Here is a 7,121-nt window from a genome sequence, read left to right as displayed (position 1 = left end):
TAATTGACTTTCGATCTGGCGTATTCTAACACGTTTTGGTAACGGTCGATGGCCCGCGGGAGATCAACTGGAGAATTGATAGCATCCTCAACGTTGGCAACGAACTGTTTCTGAGCGTCGTAAGCAGTTCCCTTACCGAGGATGTTGGAACGCGTCATCGACTGCGCACCCAACAGCGCCCACACGTACGTTCGAATCGAGTCGTTCAAGCGTATTGTACCAGCACGAGTGAATTCTTTCGATGTTTTTGAGATCATTTTAGTCCAGGCTGTGGCTGCATCAGGATTGGTTTGCTTTATACAGCTGACATGGATCTTTTCATTCGTTGTGGGGCCTGTAAATGTATGACGGTTTGGGTTGTATGAACCATCTTTAGAACCGGCCTAATATGTTCCGGACCTGTAGAAGTACACGAGAACTATACCGAGACCATGGTTCACACCAGGAAGGCGAAAGTCTTTATTCGTTGGAATCTCAAACTCCCCACAAACACGTTCATAAGCGCGTTTATCATAGGGGTTATTCGTCATACTCCACGCTTTATCTTGGGGAAGAGGAGCACTTATTTCCTTCAATATTCGTCTCGTTTGATAATAAATATGAAACAAAATGACTGCCTTACTCAGTTCGTCTATACCGTAGTCTAGTGTCACACCCGACCCTGTCGTCGCACACCACACAGCAAAGTTGAGTTGGTTCTGCCAAAACTGCATTGGGTTTTGATTCCAGTTTACCACCGCCTGCGCGTTATTAACGGTCACGATATAGTTTTCAAAGATATTAATAAAGGTTGTTTTAAACCCCGTACTACCTACCACCACGATTTTCAAGTGTGCTAAGTCCATATTATAATATATAAATTATATATTATAATATGTACATAACACTTCCAGGAATAACGAGCGGTGAGGCCGTTCAGCTGACGCACGCGATCGATAACACGTCAGGCCAACTAGAAGTCGCACTCTGCGATATCACCTACCTACCGCAATGGACTAACATCAACGTCAGCAACAATAAGCTGTTCGTCAGTGGAACTCGCAGTCAGATAACTGACGGCTACTACAGCGTGTGCTCTCTAAACGACGAGGTCTTCAAACCCCTGGGAGCCGAACTCAAGATGAACGACTCAAACGGCACAGTGGTGTTAATCAACAACGGAAGAACCTCCTTGAGGCTCGGCCGACCATTAGCGAGGATACTCGGTATGTCTCCTGACGAGATAAAACCAACAACAACCGTCACAGGCACGAAGTTACCCGACCTAGTACCGTACCGAGAGCTGTACATTCATCTCGGTCAGGTGAGCACAACGTACAAGATTCAAAGAGGTCACCCTTCCACTATACTGAGAGCAGTGCCGGTGAAAACTGAGAAATACAATGACGGTAGAACCGAGTCGTTTTCACCACGGCAGTATAAGAGATTAACCCAGGGCAACATACCTGAGCTGATAATATCGGTGTTAGATATAAATCATAATCCTGTAAATATAGGATACCTCAGCTTAACGCTTCATGTAAAATGACCAGCGCACAAGGGCCTGTAGTGAAAAAATGCGTCAATATCGGGATCTCCGACCTCGGAGACACGCGCGGTTTCGACGCTCCCGGAGTAGATGGTAAATCGTACGCCTTGCAACTGAAAAACAACATTTACAAACGCGTTGAAGTCCCCTCCGGTGGAACCCTAAGTGATATAGTAGATACCACAAGAGCAAAAATCAACACTAAGTACGCCCTTGTCAACACCGGTAATAACTGGATAATATACCCATCGTTCGGGGGTAAACTGTTCGACTTAGACGATGTTGAGAGCACTACCGTTGCCCGAAACAAGCCATATATGCTCGTCTTCACCGAAGATGATAAGTGGGTGTTGTTACCCGATAACGACTGGTTTCTCAATATTAGGCTCGGCTCCCCTTACGTGTTCACTGATAACAAAGACAACCACCTAAACAAAGTCGTGAACAATGGAACCCTGCTCGTGGCTTACGTCCCAACTCAGAGACGTAGCGTAGTCGTCAGCCCACTCAACACTATGGCAGCCCACATGCTATCGAGTAAACCAGCCATACAAAACGTGACATTACAGTTGGTGTCTGAATTCGAAGGCGTGGTCAGTATACTAGAGAGTCTACCGGCAAACTCAACACTGATCATCAAAGTCTACCTAGGGGAACCATCGGGGAATGATGTCGAGATCGTGAAGGGGATCAAACTCGGGTGGGGGAAACGACACCAGTATCAAGTTTGCAACGTTTACGTGCGGGTGAGTGTCGGCTCCAACACCAGTCTGCAGGGGGTCAACGTGATCGTGGAAAACAAGATATCACTAACCAAGATCTTCCTGCCTGACAACATACACTTCATGGGTATGAAGTTCACCCCTGAATTATTATCAGAAAACCAGTTGGAAATTATATCGTAATAGTATAATAATGACCAGTCATCGTCCCAACACTACGCTTAACGACCTAGGAGATACGGAGGGATTCGATCAGCCTGGTGAGGAAGATGAATTATACATCCTGCACTTGAAAGACAACGTGTACAGACGGGTGTCGTTATCAGATTTAAAAGAACCCAAATGGCTGATCAACTTAACACTCACCTCACCTTATATCACATTAAACGAAGATACGTTTGTCTCTAAGATTAGGAACAACGGTATCTGGGTCGGGGATTTCATTCCGGAGGGTACCGTAGCAACCCCGCTAAATTTGTATATCAAAATAAATAGGTTAAGTGCTGGACCAAACAATAAATTAACATTTAGCAATAATTATTTGAACACGTGGTCTCTTGATAGACTATCCTCCCCTTACACACTCATCATAGAAGTCTTCTTTACGTCTTTATTCAATGAAAACACCTCAAGAGTACACCAAATTTTACCCGGGGTGTCAATACACTGGGATAACGAACACTTAGACCAATATTGTTGTATTGTTATACAACGGGATACCTACGGGGGTTCTCTAAACCGCTTAATAAGCCTCAGTGGGGTTTTTATTACAACAGGAAAGTCTATTAGCCTCTCACCTATTACCCTGAGTAGAAGTCTAGAACTTGTAGACTTCAAATTCATTGATAGACTTTTAACTGAAACCCAATTAAAATATCTTTCAAAATATATATTATAGGATGGGTCTGTACCCAGTAGTAGAGGAAGTAGCGAAGACGCTGGAAACCGTAGATGGGTTCCGCTTGAGGCAGTTATGTGATGTGAAACGCCAACTAGAACAAGACCGTGACACGCGGAAAGCACTATGTAAAAAGTACCATAGAGCTTTCAATATCGTGGACGGGGCTGACACTACCCTTATGGCAACCAGCATGGGACTAGGGGCGGCAGGTGTTGGGTTGTTGGCTACCATCGTGGCTGCTCCTATAGTGCTAGGTATTGAAATAACAGCTGGGGTGGCAGGGGTGTTAGGGTTGGCACTTAAGTTAGTATCACGCAGACTGCATCGTAAGGCATTGAAACACAACGAGATCAGGGTTCTGGCCGAAGCAAAGCTCAACACAGTAAGTGGGCGTATTTCCACGGCACTCTCTGATAGTAAGATCTCAGAAGAGGAGTTTCGTTCAATCCTCTCTGAACTCACAAAATATAACGGAATGAAACAAGATATTCGGTCCAAATCTCGTAAGTCTGCTATCAGTGAGGACGAGAAAAAAAAGTACATAGAACAGGGGATACAAAAAGCCCAACAACCCTTTATTATGAACACCAAAGAGATCATAGGCGGTTCACGTTAAACTGTTTCATTGATATAAACATGACATAGGCACAGTGTTACCTCCAACACACGTTAAGTAGTAGGGGTAATAGTAGCAAGAGCTAAGGACCCAACCATAGCCTTATTTAGTAAATAAGGCTTTGTAGAGACTTTTCTTGAAAGTGTTTTAAAACCCCCATTGTATATACTACTATGGCTGCAGGCAATGGCATTGTTTGATTGTTTACCATCTAACTAATCGACAAACCAGACGTGTTCGAATTGGAATATTGCTCCATTCTGAACTTTCCACAGTTAGAGTAAGTAATGTTTTCACGGTAACCTGTTTTGTTACTGAGTGTACCCTGGTTTTGATATTTATGTGAGACCTACTGGTGAAATGTGTTTCAGATTACAAGTCAATGATTCATAATACCTAAAATTGCACCGAATTTAAAGTGTTAACGTGTTGCCCGACGTGTGCCCCTGAATAATGACGCAAACGATGACATGAAACATAAGTGTTCAGCTGTGAATTAGGACGGTGAACACTAAGAGTGCAACATAGAAGAACAATAACTTACAATAATGTTAACGTTTGGTGGGGTAACCCGTATTTTAAACAGTGCCGGTAATGTTTACTTATACTTATACTCATTGTACAGCTATTGGCATAACACGAATGATGTTAGTGTTCTGCGGGTTTTTTTTTTTTTTTTTTTATTTGTAGCGTTGCTAATTCCTATAACCGAGTTGCATGGTGGATACGACCTCGAGTTTTAAAGCGTGAAATTTCGGATGATGAACGTTTAGGCCGTTCATTCAATTTTAGTGAATATACTTTTTAAAACAGTACTTTTCTACATTTTGCAATCACCAACATAATGCACACTCCTTCGTTCCTTTCATTCATTCCACGGAAGACCTTCCGTGCCCTGTGCGGGCATGGTGAAGGCGGGTGGAACTCGACTGTAAAGGGGTAGTAGGTATCTGTGCAGGGATTGGAAAAGTCAGGGCCAGGGGCCATTAGAATACAAAATGGCTCATGACAATTTTGTTTTCTATTGATACAAGGGCAGTGGGTGGTTCTAAATAGAGAAAATCACTCATAATCCTACAACTGGTCCATTGTCAAAGTTCTCTTTCCCAATCCTTGTCCCCGTCTATGTGTGTTTTTATATTGTAACGTACTAAAATATTCGTATGAGTAACTGAACACAACGGAAGAATAATCCTGTTTGGACTGGTGAGGGGACGAGTGTGTCTAAAATCAAATGTTGGCGGATTGACAGTACCAAGTGTTTGAAGTTGGGCACTTTCAAATCCGTTGTTTGTTTACATTCTGGAAATATCTGCATACCCAAAGTATAGGGATCCATTACAATACAAAAATATTGTGGGCAAAACGGATAATTGTAAGAAATGATGTCGATAGATAAACTAAAATACCTGCAGGAGATACATTTTCGTAACACAGTCTGCCTTTCACACAGAAAGGTCACAGGAAAAATGGTTGATTCCTTTGGAAAGGCTCTAAATCTAAAACTTTGTATGGAAGGATAAACATAAAATTGTCAGGAGGGTCAACACTCAAACATGTTCTTGTTCATCATTTGGCATACATTATGTGCACTATGATAAGTTATCTCGTCCATCAAACTTGGATAGTTCTCAGTTGTGTGGAAATTCGCTATGTATAAATGTTAAACACTTTCATTTAGAACCCCACCGCACAAGTGGCAAACGAAATATCTGTCATTCCAAGAAAATATGTAGCGGCCATGACTCGGCCCAAAATTGTATATTCTGACTATATAATTGGATGTATTTCATTGACAGATGTCCAGACAATTGCGGACAAGCACAAGGGCAGAGGCAACAACACCCGCTCCTCGTAAGTGTAGTGCAACATCAGTGGTGCAACAGTCAAGTAAGATATAGAAATTGTAATTGCTCCAGGAAATTTTCATTTCATTTCCTCATATATTGCCTATCTGCATCTTTGCGTCTTATGATGGGAATCATTGTCTCTGATCATATTAATCAATTCCAACTGTAAACTAAACACACAGGTAAACATAAATGTAATATTGATATGTGAGTGTGCGAGTGAGTAAGTGAGTGATTGTTTCACCCCACACTAAAAGTGACTAAAGACAACACAGAGTGAGTGATTTAGTGGATGAGCGAGTGACATACTCAACTACTATACGAGAGAAAGACTTACTCTGGTTTCTCAGCCCGTAAGACCACAGGGGTGACACACCCTTACCCCGGTGACACACCCTTACCCTGGTACTTTAATTGCTCAGATACCAAATGGGTTACGCACCCTTAGGCTGGTTCAGTACGACTTCCACCCAAATCCCCCTAAATTTCAACGACGAGGAAACATTCTTTGAGTGGTAGTTTTTGCAGTTTGATATTTTTTTCAATATGTTCAGATACAATCAAAGAAACACATTAAAACCCATCCTGATCAGATGGGGAAGATATATTCAGGTGATATGATTTGACTAGAAACAAATTTAAACGTCTTCCTTAAACCCCCCGATACCAAAGGGGTGACACACCCTTACCCTGGTTCCTTAAACCCTTAGACACTGAAGGGGTGACACACCCTTACCCTGGTTCCTTAAACCCTTAGACACTGAAGGGGTGACACACCCTTAGCCTGGTTCCTTAAACCCTTAGACACTGAAGGGGTGACACACCCTTACCCTGGTTCCTTATAAATCATATACTGAAGGGGTGACACACCCTTACCCTGGTTCCTAATAAATCATATACTGAAGGGGTGACACACCCTTAGCCTGGTTCCTTAAACCCTCAGGTACTGAAGAGGTGACACACCCTTACCCTGGTTCCTAATAAATCATATACTGAGGACGTGACACATCCTTACTCTGATTCTTTAATCCCTCAGATACCAAAGGGGTGACACACCCTTACCCTGGTTCCTCAGCCCATCAGACACATTTATTCCCAGGCTGGTTCATTAACACTCAGAGTGAGTGAGTGAGTGAGTGAGTGAGTTTTGTTTCATGCCACTATGAGCAATATTCCAACTCTCTAGTGGTAATCTCTAAACAATCAAGTCCAGACCAGACAATCAAGTGATTAATGATGATCGCAGAGGGAATGAGTGAGAGAGTAGTTTCAGTTTAACATGGCAGTGAACACTATTCCAACTATAAAGTAGAATTCTTTAAGTAACGGAGTCTGGACCAGAAAACCCAATGATTAACATAATGATATGCAGACAAGTACATGCCTTTAATGAAGAGAAATTAAATTTGTGATGTTTAACAGATGCATGTTCACTATAACACCATTGAGTGAATGAGTGACTGAGTATGGATCGACACTGCTTTTAGCAATACTGTAGTAGTAT

Source organism: Haliotis asinina, chromosome 13, assembly GCF_037392515.1.
Source record: "Haliotis asinina isolate JCU_RB_2024 chromosome 13, JCU_Hal_asi_v2, whole genome shotgun sequence".
Classification (NCBI taxonomy): Eukaryota; Metazoa; Mollusca; class Gastropoda; order Lepetellida; family Haliotidae; genus Haliotis; species Haliotis asinina.
The sequence above is the reverse complement of the archived record's forward strand: the minus strand, read 5'-3'. Positions refer to the sequence as shown.